The following is a 25,284-nucleotide window of genomic DNA, read 5'->3' as shown; positions in this document are numbered from 1 at the left end:
GATCAATTTTTCTTTTTCTGATCAAATTCCGAAATTCAGAACCGTCAATATCAGTTTCTATAAATCAGAAGGAACAAGGGTCAAGGAATAATGAATTGAGGTAAATTTGTAAAACCCAAAAAAATTCAAGCCAATTTAAACTTTTTTTAAAAACATTACAATCCATTAATTATTACAAAACTTGTTTTCAAAATGTATCATATTAGAGTATCCCAGAAACAAAGTCATAAAAAAGTGAGGAGTTGTACGATCATGCCTTTGCCTTGCCACGATCCCCTGATGTACCTGAAACAATAAACTGAAACTGTAAGCCCGAAAGCTTAGTGAGTTACCCCCAAAATACCGATACACATACAGTCCACATAACCATGTCAGCAACATCAGAACATAACAAACTGAACATCATATAATGGGTCCACAGTTTTACAGACTGGATTACCCCTAGGCCCACAGTGTGAGTCTGGATTGCCTAATGGGGCCACAACTCACATCTGGACTGCTATCGAGCCCATAGTACGAGTCTCCCTTAGCTCGTATCTGGAATGCTCCCGGGTTTGTTGGTTACCGCACGGAGCAGTATCACCTCAACCAATCCCATATAACATATCGACATATAACATAACTACCGAGCATGCAATAATCATATAACATCACGGGTAGTCCTACAGATCTACCTAACTGGCATAACCACTAGCATGCAACACTAACTCATACTCAACATCTAACACTTCTAGGATAACATATCCAGTGGGCCGGCCTTGGTGCCTTAGACCCCTTAGCATAGTGAGGATAACTCACCTCTCAAATGTCGCACTGAAGTGATAAGCTCAACTCTCGGATCACGAACACGAACTCCTCCACCTAAAGTTACCACAAAACCCTTTTTCATAAATTTCCAAATTACCAAAATACCCCAGAGGTCAACTGGTCAACCCTTGGTCAAAGTCCATGTCCACAGTTAAAGTCAACAGTCCATGTTGACCCAACTCGTCGAGTGCAGATCATCGACTCGTCGAGTTCTTCCTGGACTCGAGAAGTCGTGAAATCCTAGGTCGACTCGTCGAGTTACCCTATAACTCGTCGAGTTCATACGTGTCCAAAGGTTGAGAGAAACCCTAGCCGACTCGCCGAGTCTTCGACTGACTCGCCGAGTTCAAGGAAATCTTCAACGGACTCGCCGAGTTGTTCATCCAACTCGTCGATTACATGGCCATCTTCATGTGGCTCGCTGAGTTGACTATGAAATTCGCCGAGTCCATTCAGACCTTCACCCATACATGCACTTTTTAAGCCATGCAGCGGCTCCATATTGCAGATCCAAGCTTCTAAGGCATGCTTATCACGTAAAGTTGCAAACTTTACGTGCATGCAAAGCTTTAAGGCCCTTAAATGACAAAACCAAGCTTGCAATGAAGTCTCACACTTGAGGGAAGGCTCGTTCTAGTCAAGACTGATAACTTTATGGATCTAGAGACCAAAGGGGTTCCAGATCTGAAGTTACAACTTCAGATCTTAGCTTAAACATAAGAAGCCTTTCATAAAACCCATCCAAAAGAGTTTTTTTTGATGAACATGAGCCAAGGAACAGTCTAATACCTTCAAGAGAGTGTCCACTGATGTAGATCTTGAATCCCATAAGTTCTTGCTTCTACTTGCTTGCTTTTCCCCAAGTGTTTCCTCCTCCAAAACTCCTCAAAACTCCTCCTCCAAGCTTGAACACACCAAAAGAACACACACACTCGATTTAGGGTTTGAGAGGGACAAGAAGCAGTACAGGGGAGGCTGGGGGAGGCCAATGATCCTTTAAATATGGTGCAATACCCCGAAATTTAGGGTTTCATCTGCCAGTTCCTACTCGTCGAGTCCCTTCTTGGACTTGGCGAGTAGGTCACTAAAATACGTGGACCAACCCGCTGCTACTCGACGAGTAGGGCACCAACTCGTCGAGTAGCCCTTGAAATCAAGAAAATTCTTATATTAAATCAATACCTAAGAATCGGGGCGTTACAAAATTCTCCTTTCAAAATTTTGATTTTTTCTACTTTTTCATTCTGATTTTCCGTTTCTAATAACTTCTTATTTGTAAGGACTAAGAACTATATTTTGATCTCAGATTGCAGGTTTTCTGATTTTTTTTGGAGCATAACATTGTTTTCTGATTTGAAGTGTCAAAATCATAAGGTAATTTTCGGATTTATAATATCATATGAATATGATTGTCTTTTTTTCTTGATAATGATACATTTGTTCTTTAATTATGATCTGATATGATTTTTTTAATTTTTCTTTTCTGATATGCTATTTGATTTCTTATTTGGATTTTGATTTTTATTTACAGTTTTGATATCTTCTGTTGGTGATTTGAAGTGTGAAAAATCTAGAACCAAGAAGAAATCTACAAATCTCAATTCGCAAATAAGGTTGTTTCTTTCTTTTCTATAATTTACAATGCCTCCTAGATTAAAAAAATATGCATCTGGATATGAAAAACGTAAGAAGAAACAAAAAATTGAAGAATATAATAAAGCTCAAGCAGGTTCTATGGATAAGTTTTTAACAAAAAGAAACACAAAACTTTTCGGAAAGTGAAACACAAACCGTTAATGAAGATAATCTTGATGATAATGATTATGTTGATGTTGATGTTAATGATAATGCTAATGACAATATTGATGTTAATGATAATTCTAATGTTGATGTTGATGATAATGTTAATTTTCACACTTTTGATATATTTGATCCAAGAAATTGGGATGTTCTTGATTCTAATATGATAAATATATTAGCATTGAAAGGTCCGAAAAGAGATTTATCCATTATAAAAGGTCCTAAATATAAATATTTAAGAAGATTTTCTTCAACATATTACACTAAAACTTTACCAAATGGGGAAAAATGTGATAGAGATTGGCTTGTTTATTCTAAAGAAATTGATAAAAAAAATTTTGTTTTTGTTGTAAAAATTTTCGAAAAGGGTGTGGAAAGGGTCAATTAGCAAATGAGGGTTTTAGAGATTGGATACATCTTAACACTAGAATTAAACAGCATGAAACTAGTATGGAACATGTTAAAAATATAAATACTTGGTATGATTTGCGTTTAAGATTACAAAAAAATAAAACTATTGATAATGCGGCTAAAAAACAATTAGAAAAAGAAAAAGTTCATTGGAGACAAGTTTTGTTGAGAATTATCTCTATTGTGAAATTTCTTGCTAAACATAATCTTGCTTTTCGTGGTACTAAAGAGAAAGTGTATGAAGATAACAATGGAAATTTCTTAGGCTTATTTGAAATGTTGGCTGAATTTGACATGGTTTCTTATGAGCATATACAACGTATTACAAATGAAATTGGTATCCATAAACATTATCTTGGGCATTGGATACAAAATGAATTAATAATTTTGCTTTCTTCGGAAATAAAATCTATGATTATTAGAAAGATAAAAAATGCAAAATATTTTTCTATAATACTTGATTGTAGTCCCGATATAAGTCACCAAGAGCAAATGACTATTATTTTAAGATATGTGGATGTTTTATCAAATGTTGTTTGCATTGAAGAATCATTTTTAGGGTTTTTAGATGTAAATGATACAACCGGCCAAATACTTTTTGATGTTTTACAAAATGAATTGAATTTGATTGATCTTGACATTAATAATGTGCGTGGACAAGGTTATGATAATGGATAAAATATGAAAGGAAAACATCAAGGAGTGCAAAAAAGCTTTTAGATATAAATTCTAGAGCTTTTTATACTCCTTGTGGTTGTCATAGTTTGAACTTAACTTTGTGTGATATGGCTAATACTTGTGGTAAAGCTAAAGGTTTTTTTTTGGAACAATACAACATATCTATACAATTTTTGCAAATTCCATTAAGAGATGGCAAATTTTAAAAGATAATGTGAAAGGGTTAACTCCTAAATCTTTGTCATCCACTCGGTGGGAGAGTCGTGTTGATAGTGTTAAAGCTATAAGATTTCAAATTTTTGACATACAAAAGGCTTTACTTCAAGTAGCCAAAAATGATAATGATCCAAAAATAACAAGTGAAGCTAAATCTTTAGCAAAAAATGAACTTGGTAACTTTGAGTTTATATTGGCTTTAGTAATTTGGTATGAAATGTTAAATACTGTTAATTTAGTTAGCAAACAATTGCAATAAAAAGAAATGCTTATTGATGTTGCTATGGAAAAAATAAAGGGGCTGATTTCGTTTTTTAAAGAATATAGAGAAAATTGTTTTTTAAATGCTTTAGAAACTACAAAGGATATTGCCTTGGAAATGGGCATCGATCCAATATTTTCTAAAAAAACGTGAACCTAAAATAAAAAAACATTTTTATGAGATTTCATCTCATACTTCTTGTAGTGTTTCACAATCCGCGCAAGAGAAATTTAGGGTTAAATATTTTATTTATATTGTTGATCAAGCAATTACTTCTTTAACTACAAGGTTTGAACAATATCAACAATATGATAAAATATTTGGTTTTTTGTTTAATTCAGAAAAACTATATTCATTAGATGATATAACCTTAAAATCTTGTTGTAAGTCTCTTGAAACTTCACTCAACAAAGATGAGCAATCGTATATTGATGGAAATGACTTGTATGTTGAGTTAAAATTACTTCTACATCTCTTTCCCAAAGAAAAAATGACATCAATTGATATATTAAACTTTTTAAAACGTGTTGATTGTTTTCCTATTATATCTATTGCATATAGAATTATGTTGACTATTCCTGGTACTGTTGCATCTGCAGAACGAAGTTTTTCAAAATTGAAGATTTTGAAGTCCTATTTACGATCTACAATGACTCAAGAACGACTTAATGGATTGACTTTGATGACGATTGAGCGTAACATGTTGGACAAAGTTACATATGAAGATGTTATTGAGAAATTTATTTCAACAAATATTAGGAGGATGACAGTTTTCAAGTAGAAACCAATTTCTTTTTTGTGTATTATTTTGAATGAAATTTTAATTTTATGTATTTGCAATAAAAAATTAAAATGTATATTTTTTTGCTTAAATTTTGAGATATTTCAAATTTTAGGGCCTATTTTTCGTTAAATCGCACAGGGTCTCTAAAATCTTGGGGCCGGCCCTGAGTAATGGTGCCACACTTGGGTATTTTTTTAATTTTTTTAATAAATAAAAAGGACCAATCAGAGGGAGGGAAGAAAAATGAACCAATCACATTGCTGGAAGGTTGTTTGAAGGAGTGCTCCCTTGGAAGGGTGCAGTGCACTCTCTATCGCACCCAGGGGTGGTGTTTGTGCTTATATGGCAAGGGGAGTACGGTCCAGGCCGCACCCACTCCCTCTAGTCTCATGAGACGATTCAGAGAGAGAAAAGGAAGCGTATCAGGAACTATAAGGTTTCAAATTTTGAATGAACCCGAATATAGGGAAGGCAGGCCAGGTTCGTAGAATTCTAAGGATTTTTAAAGGTTTAATATTATTTTATTAGTAGTTACTTGTACTTTAAGCTTAAAGACTTAAAATTCTTAAAAAAATATTATTATTATATTAAAGTTATTATGTATAACTGTAATTCGCGGGAGCCTTGTCTACAATTGATTTTTGCTCTTTCACACTTTTGCCACCAAAGTTTTCATTTTTACCACTTTATTTTTGTTTCTTTGCTTTACTTTAAGGCCGTCCACAATGGGAGTTGTATGAGGGTATAATAGATTAAATGTGAATATAATATAGAGGAGAGAGAGTGTGGAGTTGAATGGCCATTGAACGGTGCAATAGAATTGTAATGAAAATTTAAGATTTTTTTAAGAATTAAATTGAATGTGTATATTCTCTTTCCTACATGACAATCCATACAATTCTTCATGGGTTTAATCCAGTAGAGATGGCTTAAAGGGTTGACACTTTAGTACCAGCACCGTCTCTCACATCCAATCACATATTACACAGCCTTATTCGATTAGTATGTTGCTTCCATTATGGCATAATTTCCAAAACTCATCCCACAACCGATTGATCGTCTCCACCGCCTCTCCCTTCTTTCGTTTTTCCACCGGTTCAGCCGTAACATCCTGCACCACCTCCCGCTTCCCCCAACCCATCCCCTTCTTACCACATGCTCCCTCACCACCGTTTGTTCCAATAAGATTTATGTTTCTTCATCCGTTCATCACCTGCTCTACCGCCTCTACTCCCCAATACCATTGCTCCACCTCGATAGCACTTGACCTTCTTCACCAAAACCACTGACTCAACATAGGTAGTGTCGTATTTACTTTCTACAAACTCTCACGCTTCTCTCTGTTGCTTCTCATCGACGTCTTCCTTCGTTTTTTCACAAATCGTTGATTTCACATGGTCCAGGTTCGATTTTTTCATTCTATGCTCAGTTTCGCTTTTGTGTCCTTCTAGAACTTTGTACATCGATTTCTAACCAGGAGTCGATGAGTGTATATGAGTTTATCGGGAAAGGCAGAAGGATTTTGATTCACCACCGCTATCGACGCCGCATGTAGCACCTGGTTCTTGGTACGTATTCTTTTTATTAATTCTTTAAATATTTTGCATTTTTGGCCTTGGACTCGGCGAGTTGAAGGACCAACTCGCCGAGTAGAAGCGGGACGGAACGCGAGATTTATGCGATGGACTCGACGAGTCGGGTCCCGGACTCGGCGAGTAGACGCTGTCTGGACAAAAACCCTAATCCAAGGGTTTGCACCCTATTTAAACGACCTTATGCAGCCTCCATCGCCCCTTTATGCTCCCAAACACCTCTCATTGAAACCCTAGCCGTTATTGAAGCAATCTAAGGCATTTGGAGTGACTTTGGTGTTTTTGTGATCCAAGGAGGGAAGGAAAAGCTTGAAGGAACAAGAGGAGGCTAAAGGGATCCGAGTTTTTGCACCATTTTCAGCTCATTGAAGGTAAAAAGTCTGTACCTTGGTTGTTCTTTTGATAGATCCCATTTTGTGGAGTTCTAGGGCTTTTCTAAGCCATTTTGATCACCAACCATGATTGCAAGCATGGTTTGGGGTTGATGTTTCGGATCTAGGTCCTTAGAGGGGTTACAAGGCAGAAAGGAGTGGCTTTTGCACTCAAAGAAGGCCCCATGCATTGTAAGAGCTTGTTTTAGGACCTTCTGAGCTTAAAGTCCCATGCAAGCACGTAAAGGTTGTAACTTTACGTGCTAGATCGATTGTAGAAGCATAGATCTATCTTTTGATAAAGGGTTGTACATCAGAAATCGAATATTTAGTGAGAGGATGTGACTGACTCGACGAGTCCATTCTTGGACTCAGCGAGTCCTAGGGTTCTGTCCCATATCAGTTGAGGGTCAAAAGGACCCAGTTGAGTGTGGAAAGGTTTTAGGGAGTCCCGGGGAGTGACCCAACGTTCTGGACTAAGCTATGGTTCTGGAATTCATGGGACTTGGCGAGTGCATGAACAGACTCGGTGAGTCCAAGGCAATCTTCTTAGGATTGAAGATGAACTCGACGAGTTGTTCATACAACTCGGCGAGTCGGATGAAGATTCAGTAGATGTTCAATTAGAAGGAAAACTCGTCGAGTCATCGCCTAACTCGACGAGTAGAGACGTGTATAAGGTCAAATAGAAGGATAGGGACTCGGCGAGTTGGCGAACCAACTCGGCGAGTCAGGTCATCTGGAAGTTGACTTTGACTTTGACTTTGACTTGGTCAGGGGTAAAATGGTCATTTTACCCTAAAAGCAGTTGGCAGTGTATGACTAAGTGTTTTGTGGGAATTACAGTAGGAGGATTTCCGGGGCAGCAGCAGTAGCAGTCAAAGGATTTCCCGCACAGATCAGCAGCTACTACGAGGTGAGTTACCTTCCAGTAGCGGTGGGTCTACGGCCACAATGCCGGCCCACCAGTAGGAGTTGTATGTTAGGTGATTATCTTTGTGATATCATCTAATTTTGCTGCTACCTGATATGTTATATGCTGGCATGATATGTTATAAAGGATAGTAGTAGAGTTCGGTTGTAAGGACCGAAGGATAGGTCAGACACCCCAGATATGTCTGACAGCATGTGATGATATGTTTATATGCTGGCATGCTATGTTATATGTGATAGTGGTAGTAGGAGGGGAATAGTCCCAAGTTCGGTTGTTAGGACCAACGGGTAGGTCAGCACCCCAGAATGGCTTGACATGGGTAGGTCAGCACCCCAGAATGGCTTGACATGGGTAGGTCAGCACCCCAGAATGACTTGACACGGGTAGGTCGGCACCCCAGAATGGCCGTATCGGGTAGGTCGGGCACCCCAGAATTGCCCGGCAGTATGTATGTTATGTGTTTGTATGGTATGTGGTACAATGAGGGAACTCACTAAGCTTCGTGCTTACAGTTTATAGTTTGTTTCAGGTAAGGGGAAGGAGCTGGCGCGGTAGCGGCACATCATACACACACGCATTGATTTTCCCGCATTATGAGATGTTCTGGGATTGTACTCTGACATTATTATTATTTTTATGATTTGGTTTTCAGACACGAGATATATTTTTATGAAATGATATGATCGGATGATGTTTTATTACAAATGTTTTACAAATCAATTAATCAAAAAGGAAATTTTTGGATGTGAAAATTTGGTCGTTACAAGTTGGTATCAGAGCCCTGGTTTGAGGGATTCGGACGCACCTTCGGGAGTGTCTGGACTCAAATCGAGGGACTAAAGGGATTTTTACAAAAGAAAATGATTTTCTAAAAGTTAAGATAAAGAGTTTGGAAAAGAACGAAGTGTGTGATGTGCGCGACCGGCCGAGCTCAAGTAAGTATTCCCCAAAGTACCCATACAAGTTTATGATATGATTACCAGTCTCAGTTTCAGTAGAACTGCATGCTAGCTTAGGGCTAAGGATCTAGGAAGGATGCCTTATGTGCCTGTTATATGTGTACCAGCTTATTGAGAACTGCATGCTATTACAGATTAGTCGGTATGATAGCCAGAGTAGTATATACTTGATTATGTGTACTCAATGCCCGAATGCTGCTTGCTTTGTGCTTTTAGAAGTTGTAGTTGTCTTTCACTAACTAGTAAACGAATATGTTAAGTTACATATTGCAAGGACTAAATAATTTCAGAAGGTTGGGTCTAGCTCTATTTCGCAGCTCTTGTTTGAGTCCAACCGTTGTAGGGTAGGACCTCTCATTCGAAGAATTATCTAGTCTGAGTAATATGTAATAGTATTCGCGAGCTAGTTAGGGGAAGAAAGCCGGGACTTCTTATGCAGCTGATGGCGGAGAGTGGGTTGGTGATTACCTAGGGCAAGCCTAGGATGAGATTAGCATGAGATCAGCAGTAGTAGTAGAAGGGACTTGGTGGAGTCGAGGCGATTCTTGAGGAAAGTACGGATAGATGTGGAAGGTAGTATGGGCCCGTACTACTGAAAGCAGAGGATCCTTACTTGAATCAAGGAAGGCTAAGGCAAGACCAGGGAACTTGTAGTAGATGTGATCCCTTTAGAGGTATCAGTATCACTAATGGTTGCCTGTATGTATTGCAGAATGGTGGTACTACGTCTGAGGCCAGCAGTTGGCAGTTCAGGAGAGGGATCGGGTTCGGGATCAGGTTCCGAGCCAGTAGATGAGAGACTACGCGAGTTCATCGCGTCAGAGATCACCAGAGGCATCCTTGAGTCGACCCCCATCATTTTCGGGTCGATCAAGGAAGGGATAGTTGAGCTGATGGAGGACCGCCTCAGGGCGTTCAGGAGTGACATGGCATCTGGCCAGTCAGGATCCCGCACGCTGTCCTTTAAGGACTTCAGGGGCAGTGGTGCGCCAGATTTCCATGGGGCGAAGGACCCCATTGCTGCCAGACGATGGATTGCAGACATTGAGTCTGCACAGTTGACTAGCTTCTGCCCTGAGGGGTCGAAGGTGAGGTATGCAGCAGGATGCTTGAGAGACAGGGCCAGGGATTGGTGGGAGTCGGTTGGTGACTCTCTGGAAGCCTCGGCTGTTGAGGCTATGACGTGGCCGGACTTTGTGACCCGGTTCAGAGCGGAGTTCGCACCTGCCGTGGAGCTCCAGCAGTTAGCCAGGGAGTTTTTAGATATGAGGCAGACTATAGAGACTGTGGCGGAGATCACTGCCAAGTTCCGGGAGAGGGCGTTGTTGGTGCCCCAATACGCGGGTGATGAGGACATGAGGAGGACCCACTACCATGACATGCTACGGGCTGACATTCGGGAGCATGTTAGTTTTTCAGCTTGCCCTACCCTGGATTCCATGATTGCCAGGGCAAGGGAGAGGGAGATTGATCTGGAGCACATCCGGAAGAGGAAGGCAGAGGAGGGACAGACGATAGGGGCTTCGGGGAAGAAGCCCAAGGGGTCAGATGGTAGGCCGAAAGGCCAGTCAGGACCGGGCCGCTACAGGAAATGCGGCAGGCCACATGAGGGGGCGTGTAGATTGGGATCGTCGGGCTGCTAGAAGTGCGGCAAGACGGGACACTTCAGCAGGGATTGTACCGCTCCGGAACCTGTTATTCATACGTCTGAGTTGCTGTGTTTCCACTGCAACCAGAGGGGCCACAAGAAGGCCAACTGCCCCCAGTTGACAGCAGCAGCGCCAGTGAAGGCGCCAGCTCCAGCGACCCTGCGGATTATAGATGGCCGGCAGGGCAAGGCAGAGGCTCTATTGGTGAGGAGTCGGGCATTTCAGTTGACTGCCGAGGAGGCACGCGCTGCACCCGATGTGGTGACAGGTATGATTTCTTATTTATGTTTTATGATTCGCTGCTGTGATTTTGGTTATGTGATGAATGTGCCCTATTTAGGATCGTTCCATGTGAACGGGATCCCAGTGCATGTACTGTTTGATTCGGGTGCTACCCGATCATTTGTCTCTTTTGCGCTTAGCAAGAAGTTTCCTGAGCCTTCGGGCATGTTGGAATGCCCTTTAGAGGTAGAGATTGCTGATGACCGATCGGTGCGAGCATCGGCGGTATTCCGAGATTGTGTGTTGCGGTTATTCGAGGAGCGCTACTTGGTAGACTTGGTTCCTATTCCGTTGAGAGGGAACAAGGTAATTATCGGTATGGATTGGCTAAGCCCCAATGGGGCGGTGATCGACTGTGCGCAGCAGTTGGTGCGGATCAGGACCCCAAGTGGGGGAGAGCTGGTGATTCAGGGCGAGAGGCCACAGCGAGGACCAGCTTTATGTTCGGCAGCGAGGGCTAGGCGTTACCTTCAGCAGGGTTGCGCAGGATATGTCGTGGTGATGCCCTTCGGGCTCACCAATGCTCCTGCCGCGTTCATGGATCTCATGAACCGCGTATGTAGACCGATGTTGGATCGGTCCGTGATAGTATTTATTGACGACATCTTGGTCTATTCCAAGACGCAGGAGCAACATGAGGAGCATCTGCGAGAGGTTTTGGATACTCTGAGGAGAGAGAGCTTGTACGCCAAGTTATCCAAGTGTGAGTTCTGGTTGCGTGAGGTGCAGTTTCTTGGGCACCTTGTCAATCAGAACGGGATTCTGGTTGACCCGGCCAAGGTGGAGGCCGTGATGAGGTGGGAGGTTCCGAAGTCTCCATCTGAGATTCGGAGTTTCCTGGGATGAGCCGGCTACTATCGGAGATTCATCCAGGATTTCTCCAAGATAGTCGTGCCCTTGACTCGGCTTACGAAGAAGGCCGTAGTCTTTCGTTGGGGGCCTGAACAACAGGCAGCGTTTGAGACACTGAGGCAGAGGTTATGCGAGGCGCCAATCTTGGCCCTGCCAGAGGGCGTAGAGGATTTTGTGGTATACTGCGACGCGTCTATTTCGGGTTTAGGCGCAGTTTTGATCCAGAGAGGGCACGTTATTGCCTATGCTTCGAGGCAGCTGAAGCCTCACGAGGCGAACTACCCGACGCATGATTTGGAGCTGGGGGCTGTTGTGTTCGCCCGCAAGATTTGGCGTCATTACCTCTATGGGGTTCGTTGTACGATTTACACGGACCACAAGAGCTTGAGGTACCTCATGGATCAGCCGAATCTAAACATGAGGCAGCGTCGGTGGTTGGACGTGGTGAAGGATTACGATTGCGAGATCCTTTACCACCTGGGGAAGGCCAATGTCGTGGCCGATGCGCTTAGCCGCAAGTCAGCGCCGATCAGGGATATCTGTCTGAGGATGACAGTGGTGACTCCGCTTTTGGAGCGGATCCGGGAGGCTCAACAGGAGGCTATGAAGGAGGAACATCGGAAAAGCGAACGGATTGTGGGACAGGTTTCCTCCTTCGACTATGATAGCCGAGGGTTATTGACATTACACCGCAGGGTGTAGGTTCCATACCTCGGAGGCGTGCGCCAGGTTCTGATGGAGGAGGCGCACAAATCCCGATTCTCCATTCATCCCGGGGCGACGAAGATGTATAGGGATCTTCGTCTTGATTATTGGTGGCCCTGCATGAAGCGAGATGTAGCATGGTATATGGAGCGGTGCTTGACCTGCAGGAAGGTCAAGGCCGAGCACCAGAGGCCACACGGCAAGATGCAGCCGTTGGATATTCCCCTGTGGAAGTGGGAAGATATTACTATGGATTTCATCACCAAGCTTCCCAGGACCGCGCGGGGAGTGGATTCCATATGGGTCATCGTGGATCGGTTGACCAAGAGTGCCCATTTTATACCGATCCAGGAGAGCATATCGGCCGAAAAGCTGGCCGATATTTATATTCGAGAGGTGGTGGCTCGTCACGGGGTGCCGGTCTCCGGGATTTCTGACAGGGATGTTCGGTTCACTTTTAGATTTTGGAAGAAATTCCACGACGAGTTGGGTACTCGTCTGCATTTCAGCACCGCCTTTCACCTGCAGACAGATGGTCAGAGCGAGCGGACCATCCAGACTCTGGAGGATATGCTGCGAGCATGCGTGTTAGACTTCGGAGGTAGTTGGGATACCTACCTTCCATTGGCTGAGTTCTCCTACAACAACAGCTACCACGCGAGTATTGATCGTCCTCCCTTTGAGATGTTATACGGGAGGAGGTGCAGGACCTCGATATGCTGGGGTGAGGTTGGCCAAAGGGTCATGGGTAGCACCGAAGTGGTGCTTAAGACGACAGAGAAGATTCAGCAGGCCCGGAGCAGGCTTCAGACTGCTCAGAGTCGGCAGAAAAGTTATGCCGATAAGCGTCGATTAGACCTGGAGTTCCAGGTCGGGGATATGGTTCTCCTGAAAGTGTCGCCTTGGAAAGGCGTCATTCGATTCAGGAAGCGGGGAAAGTTGGGCCCAAGGTACATTGGACCGTTCAGTGTCGTAGCCCGGGTGGGCAAGGTGGCGTACAGGCTGGATCTGCCAGCCGAACTTAGCCAGATCCACATCACTTTCCACGTCTCCCAGCTGCGAAAGTGCCTGGTGGACGACTCAACAGTTGTACCCTTGGAGGACATTCAGGTTGATGACAGCCTGAATTACATCGAGCGGCCTGTAGCGATCCTTGACCGGAAGTCGAAGGATCCGAGGAACAAAAGAGTGGAACTCGTGAAGGTGCAATGGCAGCACCGGAAGGGGTCAGAGTGGACTTGGGAGCCAGTGGACGAGATGATGGAGCATTACCCCCGAGCTGTTCCAGGAACGAGCAGTAGACTTCGAGGACGAAGTCTAAAATAAGTGGGGGAGATTTGTAGCACATGGTTCTTGGTACGTATTCTTTTTATTAATTCTTTAAATATTTTGCATTTTTGGCCTTGGACTCGGCGAGTTGAAGGACCAACTCGCCGAGTAGAAGCGGGACGGAACGCGAGATTTATGCGATGGACTCGACGAGTCGGGTCCCGGACTCGGCGAGTAGACGCTGTCTGGACAAAAACCCTAATCCAAGGGTTTGCACCCTATTTAAACGACCTTATGCAGCCTCCATCGCCCCTTTATGCTCCCAAACACCTCTCATTGAAACCCTAGCCGTTATTGAAGAAATCTAAGGCATTTGGAGTGACTTTGGTGTTTTTGTGATCCAAGGAGGGAAGGAAAAGCTTGAAGGAACAAGAGGAGGCTAAAGGGATCCGAGTTTGTGCACCATTTTCAGCTCATTGAAGGTAAAAAGTCTGTACCTTGGTTGTTCTTTTGATAGATCCCATTTTATGGAGTTCTAGGGCTTTTCTAAGCCATTTTGGTCACCAACCATGATTGCAAGCATGGTTTGGGGTTGATGTTTCGGATCTAGGTCCTTAGAGGGGTTACAAGGCAGAAAGGAGTGGCTTTTGCACTCAAAGAAGGCCCCATGCATTGTAAGAGCTTGTTTTAGGACCTTTTGAGCTCAAAGTCCCATGCAAGCACGTAAAGGTTGTAACTTTACGTGCTAGATCGATTGTAGAAGCATAGATCTATCTTTTGATCAAGGGTTGTTCATCAGAAATCGAAGATTTAGTGACAGGATGTGACTGACTCGACGAGTCCATTCTTGGACTCGGCGAGTCCTAGGGTTCTGTCCCATATCAGTTGAGGGTCAAAAGGACCCAGTTGAGTGTGGAAAGGTTTTAGGGAGTCCCGGGGAATGACCCAACGTTCTGGACTAAGCTATGGTTCTAGAATTCATGGGACTCGGCGAGTGCATGAACAGACTCGGCGAGTCCAAGGCAATCTTCTTAGGATTGAAGATGAACTCGACGAGTTGTTCATACAACTCGGCGAGTCGGATGAAGATTCAGTAGATGTTCAATTAGAAGGAAAACTCGTCGAGTCATCGCCTAACTCGACGAGTAGAGACGTGTATAAGGTCAAATAGAAGGATAGGGACTCGGCGAGTTGGCGAACCAACTCGACGAGTCAGGTCAACTGGAAGTTGACTTTGACTTTGACTTTGACTTGGTCAGGGGTAAAATGGTCATTTTACGCTAAAAGCAGTTGGCAGTGTATGACTAAGTGTTTTGTGGGAATTATAGTCGGAGGATTTCCGGGGCAGCAGCAGTAGCAGTCAGAGGATTTCCCGCACAGATCAGCAACTACTACGAGGTGAGTTACCTTCCAGTAGCGGTGGGTCTACGGCCACAATGCCGGCCCACCAGTAGGAGTTGTATGTTAGGTGATTGTCTTTGTGATATCATCTAGTTTTGCTGCTACCTGATATGTTATATACTAGCATGATATGTTATAAGTGATAGTAGTAGAGTTCGGTTGTAAGGACCGAAGGGTAGGTCAGACACCCCAGATATGTCTGACAGCATGTGATGATATGTTTATATGCTGGCATGCTATGTTATATGTGATAGTGGTAGTAGGAGGGGAATAGTCCCAAGTTCGGTTGTTAGGACCAACGGGTAGGTCAGCACCCCAGAATGGCTTGACATGGGTAGGTCAGCACCCCAGAATGGCTTGACATGGGTAGGTCAGCACCCCAGAATGGCTTGACACGGGTAGGTCGGCACCCCATAATGGCCGTATTGGGTAGGTCGGGCACCCCAGAATTGCCCGGCAGTATGTATGTTATGTGTTTGTATGGTATGTGGTACAATGGGGGAACTCACTAAGCTTCGTGCTTACAGTTTACAGTTTGTTTCAGGTACCTCTTCAGCGAAGGGGAAGGAGCTGGCGCGGTAGCGGCACATCATACACACAGGCATTGATTTGCCAGCACCGCCACCAGCGACACGCCCCAACGCATCACCAGCGAGACACCCCAACACGACCCCCCTTCACCGCCGTGGTTGAAGCCCAGAAGAAAAAGTCAAAATCATTGACTACTTCAGATTCTTTGTTCCTAATTTCAGTTTCTTCCTCCTTGGCTTCAAATTACCAAAAAATTCTACACGACACCTTTGACATACTCAACTAAGAATGGAAAGACACCGACTCTACTAACATCGTGATGAATCTCTCTTCCCTATTTTTTTTTCTCGATTCTGATTTCAAGGTAAGCAGTGGTTCCGTCTTTCTTTCATTCTCTGGCCCGATTTTAAGGTAAGCAAGTGTTGTCATGGATTGATTAATCTGATTTCTGGTTTTGAATAGGAAATGGAGGAGCGAGAGAAAGTGGTGAAGCATATGTGGGATGTATACATCAATAACAGGAGGCGTTTGTGGCTACTTACGAGGATTTAACAAGCGACACACTTACTTTACTTTTTGGGCATGTTATATGCTTTTTAAGAAATATAACATGAGGTTGCAGTTTCTTGCTACTGAAAAGCGTGGCCCATATCAGATTACTGTAAGTTTATTGTGCTTATTAATTTATGTTTTTTGGAAGAAAAAAATATTATTGATTTGTTTTTATTCGTTGTTTATGTTCTTGTGAGAAACATCCCCTCTGATGTTGATGAATCCGTTAGTGATATGTTAGACCATTTTCTGCACTTCTTTCTTGGTTTGATTCCAGCAACAAAGTTTCTCTAATTTTTTTTATGTGTGTATGTTATTTTTATAGCTTACTTGATGTATATATGTCTCAGGTAGATGCTAGCATTTATTTGTGGAGGTGGGATACCTGTATTGTGATGTTGGATGTTGTTCGGATAATTACCAGGTAAGATAATTGTAGGGGTTTTTATTTATTTATTATTATTATTCTTTTATCTCCAGGCAATGATTAACCATTCTTCTCACTTGCACATTGACATTTAGGAGGGCATTTAAGAGAAAGAATTAAGAAAAAATTGCTTAGTAGTTAAAGGAAAAACTTATGGTAGCACAAATTTTCCATTTAGTTTACTCTACATTTATCCTTATTGGTGAGTAACACTTTGTTGGATCCAATCCATACATACATAAATCGTGACCGAATGAGAGTTTTTATGTAGGATTAATAAGTAAATGAACTAAAGAAAGATGCTTATGAAGCAGGGCTTCATTTGCGGTATTTCTATCTATTATTTTGGATATTTACAATTCATCTATTTTATTGGATGGAATTTCAATGAATAAGATTTCTAGGTAATTTATCCCAAATTAACAATGTACTTATATATATATTTTCTAATTTCAGGGGTTTTCACGCCAATCGATAGGCTTACGGCACATAATAAGGTAGACTGTCAAAATTTTGCTTTCTTCCAAAAGACGTTTATGTTGGATTAGATGTCTAAGCCCATAACTATTATTGGTATGTACTCGACCCGAGAGTAGCATGGTCCATTTGGGTTGCATATCATCAGGACAATTTGTTAGGATGGACTTTTGAGAAGAGGTTATATATGATTTATTAATATATTATAAGTTCTAATATATTAATATGAAATCATATTATTTAATTAGTATTGATCAAGAATTAGTTTTGAATTAATTTAGTGATCAAAAGAGGCTAATTAAATCTATGGGGACTAATTATGGTAATTAGTTATATTTATATGTGTTGGGCTTATGATCCATATTGGACTAAGTTTATGTATGGATACATAAAGAGTTGGGCCACATGAACCATGGATCATAAAACCCATGGGTATGAATTTGGGCTATACCCATGACTCTTGGAATCCTACATATAAATATAACCTCCATGACCTAAAACGCCACTTCTAGTTCTTGGAGTTCATGGAGGTATTTTTGGTGCATGGAAATTCTCTCTCAAGAGTCACATTTGTCCTAGGCGTGTTGTGATTCCATTTGAGGTGCAACACTTGGGGCACTAAGTTCTTAAATGCCAAAGTCTTTCTAGCAACATCAACAACATCAAGAGGTATGTCTAAAACTTGTTTTATTATACATATGGTATTTGTATGCTAGTTATAGGCTTAATGCTTTGGAAACACTATTACATGTATAATTAGAGAAAACATAGATCCAAGGCATTTAGGGTTGCATGTGCACCATAGGATGTTGTAGTATATAAAACCCAACAGTGGTATCAGAGCCATGGGTTGTTTTGATGTTATTATTGGTTTTCAAAGAATTTTCTGCACTCTAACAGTAGGACTCGCCGAGTCCAGTGCTTAACTCGACGAGTTTCATGGTTTTTGCCTTGGAATCGCCGAGTTGGATGAGTGACTCGCCAAGTCCACTCACAAAGTTGACCAACTCGACGAGTCAGCTCATGCACTCGACGAGTTGGCTGTCCTGGATGCAGATTTTCGAGTTTTTTTGGCCTGTTTTGGATTAGGATCATTACCACAAAATGTTTTTGTTCATAAAATTTGATTTTGATGCTATGGTAATGATTATCCTCATCCAAATAAAGGATAATTGTCAAAGTTTCAAGATTTGTATTAGTTTGTGTGATTAGCTAATTTCTTGAAAATTGTTGATGTGAATTATCTTTACTTATGAGTTTAATCTAGATCATAGAAAAATTATTTGATTATTGTGTTAATTGGAATAATTGATCTTAATGTTTTTTATGAACTCCATAACTTGTCCTCAAGTTATGGAAAATGAAGAGTTTTTCCTTTTAAAAGATTCATTAAAGTTCATAGGTTATGAAAAATGAAAGGTCTTGTTTTTGAATTTCATCATAAAATAGTTTTATGTCTTTCATAACTTGTCCTCAAGTTATGGAACTTGAAAGTCTTCCATAAAAACCATATTAAACTCATAAGTTATGGAAACCAAAAGTTTTTGAATTGTTCAAAACTTGCCCTCAAGTTTTGGAATTTGTAAATTTACCCCCCATGTATACTTTAATTCCAACCCTTAGAATTTTAAAAGTTTAAAATTCAACCCTTATACTATTATAATATTATAGGTTTAATATTTATATATATGTATAAGAGTAAGTCAATCTTACTGTTAGTAGGCCTCATTCACGAAGCCGGTCTATAAGGGGGTATAAGGTTGCTGCCTATAAAATGACAGTTTAATGGGTGTTCATTCTCACCCACCACTTCCTTGACTGGTGGAGGGTCGTTAGCCGAATGGGTAGGACAGGACATTAATTATCCCTTCATTAAAAGTAGAATGCTAAATATAAAGTAACTAAACTTTATTAAATTCCCAATCTTAGTTACTTTAGGAAAATGTGAATTTGGTGCTAACCCATGAAGTTGCACTTTGCACCTTGTTAAGTCGTTAGTGGAGCGTGTGTGGTTAACCGACACACTAATCTGGGACTGACAATGTGTGGCAAAGGGTAGCTTGATGTTAATCATAGATCAATGGAGCGTGTGTGGTTAACCAGCACATTGATTAGGTGGTTGTAACATTAAGTGTACCAAGTTAATTTGCATGGTTATTCAATCATTGTTTGTGATCCTCGGCATCCCAGTCACAAACTTGAAGGGCACAATCGAGATTTAAACATGCCATTGAATAGTTCAATGAATCTCAAAAGATCTAGGAGTTTCAATTCATTTAAAACCTAATGTTAAATTTCGTTTTTCATGGTGGAAATTGGTAAATCGTCATTTACCTATCTTCAAATATTTTGTAGCTTGGATTACGGCATCCCTCTTCCAAGTTATAAAATATTGTGTTGGGTCTTAGCCTTAATATTTCATATTGGGTGTTATATTAAGGACTTAAATCAACTAAACTTGAATTTCTCCCTCATAGATGTCTAGTTATGACAACTATGGTCTTCCTTATCCTTTTGGATAAAGCTTTCCTAATGAAGATGATATCCCAAATGGCAATCAAGGTGAAAGATTAATCCCTTTGTTGTGCATTAATGAGACTGGAAATCATACTTCACTTCCTCCGCCTCCTCCAATTATTCTCCCTAACCCACAAGTTCTTGAAAAGTTCAAGGTCACTCAATCCCTATTGGCAAACAGTGTCTATATGTACTCACATCATGGAGATGAAGTCTCATATTGACAAGCTGGGAGAGTTAGGTGTCGAAGTCTCAAGGAAGTTGACTGTTGACTGGGTTCTTCAATCACTTTCCGAGTCATATAGTGAGTTCGTTAAGGACTACTATGTGACAGACCACGACATGACCCTTAATGATCTTACCTGTTTGCTTGTTGTTGCTGAATCATCAATGATTTGGGGCACTGGTAGAGAAAATTTGATTGGAAGATCTACTTCCCAAACTTACATGGACATTGACAATGGAAACATTGGAAGTCTAGAAAAGTCATCTCTTCCCAATGGAAAGGGATCGGCCATAGTTAACCTGGTTGACCAAATGGTAAAGAGAAAGGCTAAGTCTGAGATACCATTACTAAAGAGTCCATATGTTGTTTTGCCAAAAGAGGGGGCATTAGTTGCGAAGCTGCCCTATTTACCTGGAAGTTCACTAGGATGGTAAAAGTCAAAAAATTTAACTATCCTTCATGTAAAGTCCACTATCTAACTCTATTAAGTTCCTATTTGGAGATTCTTATTACATGATGTGACTAGGTCGCATTTTGATGTTTTGTAGAATCGGAAAAAAAAGAGGAAGCTTAGAAGAAGAGTATGCTGAATCTGATCGCGAAGATGGATTTCGATCGCATGATTCGAAGATCAGAATTTTGAGCTGCTGCTTAAGAGTTATGATAGATTGCTTAGGAATAGATAACAACATAATTTTCATATGTATTTGCATTGTAAGGATAAGTTTTTCCGCAATTTTAAAATAAAAGGAAAATTTTGATTTTATTTATTTTAAGTATCCTTACAATGGAATTTGTGAAAAATTGTTGTTTATATGATCCCATTGATAGCAATATTGGAAAATGGATTTGATTCTTTCGTTTGTGGTAGTGTCATAATTTACAAAATAAGGAAAGATTCTCATCACCCAAGTTTTAGTTGGATAGAAACTTGGAATCATGCAACCTGTATTGTATGATGAATGAGAATTTTCATCTTTGGGAAATTAAGACTAATTCCTTGTTCACATGCATAGGTGAGTCAAGTGAAGGACTAGGGGATCAGGTACACTTGGTTGTGTGCTGATCAGGTCCATCACAAAGAATGATAAGGCTATTCGTCATGATCTACTAAAGTTTAGTAAATTTGGTTGTGCTTACAAGTTTAAGTATAATTCTGAAACATTGGAAAAGTTTCAATGTTTGGCAAGACGAATGAGAAGAATCAAATTAGGCAGAAAGATAAAAGTTTCTTCAATCTGAAAAGATGGGAGAGTACTTCAGTATCATGTTTTATGATCATCTTAATGATTATGAAAAACCATATCACAATTGATCCTCTAAGGACATCTTAGTGCATTTTTTTGACTAGGAAGAGGAATCGTGAATTGTTGGAATGGTTAAATCAAAAGATGAATCATACTTCGTTCCAAAATTGAGTCTTTGAGTAATACTCCAAGATCGAGCCTTGAGTGACATAATGTTAAGAAGGTTTAAAACACTTATCAAATGTAAAGTAAAATGTTTTCTACTATTGTACGTTTGAAATTGGTAAGTTGTGATGTTTTGGTTAAAACAAAGACCAACTAAGACCAATAGTGTGAAGTGTTTTTCTTGATAAGAATCCGCTCTAACTCTTGAATATTTGTTTGTCAAGGAATGGTTCTTGACAAGAGAATCTTATATGTCAAGAGGTCAGTGGGAGATATTGAAAAGTTTCAAGAACTAATCAATGGTATTGTTTATCACTAGCACACGACTTGAGGTTTGTAACCTATCGCGTTGACATATTCTTATTTCTGTGCTCATTCCAGTTAAAAGTTGACTATGCAGTGAGTTCTATGAGGTCTCAATTGTTTGCATAACAACTTGGAAGACATGGTAGTCCCTTGTGCTGCTAGGTGGCAAGAAATTAAGATTGAACAAGTTCAGTCCATAAGAGTTTGGATTTGTCACTAACCTTGTCTTATGATTATGGTTATGACAAATTCACATGGATAGGAACACATACACCACAAAATCTAAGTGTCATAAGGTTTCTCTTCGATTCATGAAAATGATGGTGAGGAAACGCTTTCACTAAGTAGATTTTAAGGATATATAAATTGTGATATTTGCATTCTCAAATTCAATTATGATTACGACATCCCTTTTCATAATTCGAATTGTGAGCACTGGCAAAGGTCTAAACATTATGATTACGACATCCCTCTTCATAATTGTTTAGACACACATGTGAGCTATCTAAGGAAAGGTGTATGATTTTGATAAAGTCTTATCAAATAATTTTGTATCAGAAATCTGAACTTTGGTAAGAATGTCAATAAAGTTTTGATTTCTAGAGGTCCAACTGATTTCTGAATACATGTCAAAGCTAGTGGGAGCATAAGTGTTATGCTGATAAGAATATAATTATCATGTTAGTGGGAGCATGATTATTATGTTAAGTGTTGCAAGTTAGCAATGTTAATTATAGAAAATGAAAGTTTCAATTTGCAAAGTTGCAGGGTTTGAAAAGTTGTTTTGCTATAATTAAAGGGAGAGGAAATTATACTTCATTCCAATGCTAAGCTTAAAATGAATTTTTAATCAAATTTAGTCAAGTATATATATATATATATATATATATATATATATATATATATATATATATATGAATGTTATGTTGGAATGGTTCAACATAAGGAAATTCTATATATGGAAATATTAATTGAGTTCTTAATATTCGATTATGATTACGACATCCCTCTTCATAGTCCGAATTTTGAGAACATGGCTAATAGAAAAAAATTATAGCAAAAGACTGGTCTAGGATCATGTCTTTATGTGAGACATTATGAATCGTATCCCATATGCTTCGGGTATAGGATCGATTCCATATGCTATAATATTTCTATGTGTTCTGAATTTTCCAAATGCCTAGGGCATTAAGAGGGAAAAAGGACTAGAACTGTATATGACTAAAATGATTAAGCAATTGTCGAGGACAATCTGAGGCTTACCAAAGATTGGTTGCTCATGGACAGTTGGAAGTATGGTGTAAATTTTGGAAGGACCATATTGACATATTCTGAAAAGAGGCAACTCTTGTTCAGAAGTGATAGTCAAAATGGGAATATGGAAATGTTTCCATAAGTGGAAGTTATTCTTTAAATCTGTGTAAGATTAGAAAACTTAATGCAAGAAGGATGTTCAAAGGAATGTACTTTGAATTTGAGACTTCGCTTCCATGGAATTGCTCTCCATTGGAATACTTTGTAATGTCTGTAGCCAAGTCTTTGTGACTTTTTGTGCATAGTCATTAGAAGAGGATCATTGCATATAAGTTTAGAATCTAACAGATTGGCAAAGAATCTTGTATTCTTACATTTGTCATAAGGATTTGGAATTGTGAATTGAGCATCATTGAAATGCTTTCAAGTGATTTATTCCACAAAGAAAGGACCATAGGTAAACATAGTTTGCATGCTTGTAGCATGGGACAACTATTGTTTTAGTTCAAGTATTAAGTTGATTATTTGAAACATTATACAATGAATAATGAGTAATCAATATGACTCAAAAGTTTTGGGGTCATATAGGATTAGTATTATTCTTGTGTTTCACTTTGCATGTTTTGACTTCCTGAATAACTAGGTTATTCAAACTGTCCACAGTCGATCATACTTTGGAAGTAGGTATTGAGGCAAGACTGTCATGAATGGGTCTGTAGTATGTCTAGATGTCTTAGACATAGCTGTAGTATTCATGAGTGCTCCTGGAATAAGATTCGAGTATTGGATTAAACCCACGCTCATTTGAATCACTTCATGGATTTTATCACGAGTGGTCATGAGACGATAATATCTTATATTCTTCAATCGGAGACGTGTGAGTTATAGTTGCGAGTTGGTTGCACATTGACATATGTAAACGCACCAGTAACTTGGATGTTATAAAACATATCGTTGTGTGTAATTTGATGAGTGAGTACAAGCGAGCATTTGGGTCGAAGTTCATCCGTTCCTTTTACCCATGTGGATAAAAGCGATATATGTGGGCCCCTCGATGATTTAGTGATGACAACCCTAAGTGCTCGGTCGGGCCGGGCCTGGACTGATTTGATTTGTTCAATTAGTCGGTCGGCATAAATCAGAAATCGGGAAACAACAGATGGATAGAGAGAATGATTATAATCCATGTCTCAGTCCATATGATATCTAGAATGGAGGAATATATGATCCTTTATCTAATGGACACGTCATTGACTAGGTCAGAGTTTGGCAACGGCTTTTAAGAACTACGATTGCTAGTCAGGATTTTGGAGTCATATTTGCAATAATAGTTTTAGACTTATCCAAGTGGGAGACTGTTGAATTAGATGTCTAAGCCCATAACTATTATTGGTATGTACTCGACCCGCGAGTAGCATGGTGCATTTGGGTTGCATATCATCAGGACAATTTGTTAGGATGGACTTTTGAGAAGAGGTTATATATGATTTATTAATATATTATAAGTTCTAATATATTAATATGAAATCATATGATTTAATTAGTATTGATCAAGAATTAGTTTGGAATTAATTTAGTGATCAAAAGAGGCTAATTAAATCTATGGGGACTAATTATGGTAATTGGTTATATTTATATGTGTTGGGCTTATGATCCATATTGGAGTTTATGTATGGATATATAAAGAGTTGGGCCACATGAACCATGGATCATAAAACCCATGGGTATGGATTTGGGTTATACCCATGACTCTTGGAATCCTACATATAAATATAAGCTCCATAACCTAAAAATGTCACTTCTAGTTCTTAGAGTTCATGGAGGTGTTTTTGGTGCATGGAAATTCTCTCTCAAGTCCTAGGTGCGTTGTGATTCCATTTGAGGTGCAACACTTCGGGCACTAAGTTCTTAAAGGACAAAGTCTTTATAGCAACATTAACAACATCAAGAGGTATGTCTAAAACGTGTTTTATTATACATATGTTATTTGCATGGTAGTTATAGGCTTAATGCTTTGGAAACACTATAACATGTATAATTAGAGAAAACATAGATCCAAGGCATTTAGGGTTGTATGTGCACCATAGGATGTTGTAGTATACAAAACCCAACAGTTTATACCATATGTTTGATATTGTTGGTGTGAATGACTAAATGTGTAAAAAGATCTAGTGAGGTTTGGTTAGATATTGTAACGACCCAAAAATCAATTGTAAAAATTTTATTTTTAATATAGCTAAAACGTTAATACCATTTATTTCAAACATTTCAAATCATCATTAAGTAAAACATTTATCAGAGTTCATCCCAAAATCATTCATTGCGAAAATCATAGGTGTGGGCACTGCGATCAATCCGAGCCCTTCCTTTCCAAATCAATGATACCTGAAACCAAAATTGTAAACCGTAAGCACGAAGCTTAGTGAGTTCCCCAGAGCATACCCCTCACACAATTCACATTCACATATCATATTAGCTAAAAAAGCTACATATATCACATAAGCCATATCAATCACATAAGCATGCATATACACATATGAAGATGCCATGGAAACCCTCCAAGGTCTTATTCACATACTCACATAAATCATATAAACTACACAAGCCATG

At 40.0% G+C, this 25,284-nt stretch overlaps 1 pseudogene; it reads left to right on the top strand.

Moving 5' to 3' along the window:
- Positions 1-2,448: 2,448 nt before the first annotated feature.
- On the top strand, positions 2,449-4,955 carry LOC145131996 (uncharacterized; annotated as a pseudogene).
- The last annotated feature ends 20,329 nt before the right edge of the window (positions 4,956-25,284 follow it).

The sequence above is a fragment of the Lactuca virosa genome, chromosome 8, assembly GCF_052849685.1.
Source record: "Lactuca virosa cultivar CGN04683 chromosome 8, Lactuca_virosa_CGN04683_v6, whole genome shotgun sequence".
Classification (NCBI taxonomy): domain Eukaryota; kingdom Viridiplantae; phylum Streptophyta; class Magnoliopsida; order Asterales; family Asteraceae; genus Lactuca; species Lactuca virosa.
Note: the sequence above shows the minus strand (reverse complement) of the source record. Positions and strands in the feature narration are given on the sequence as shown.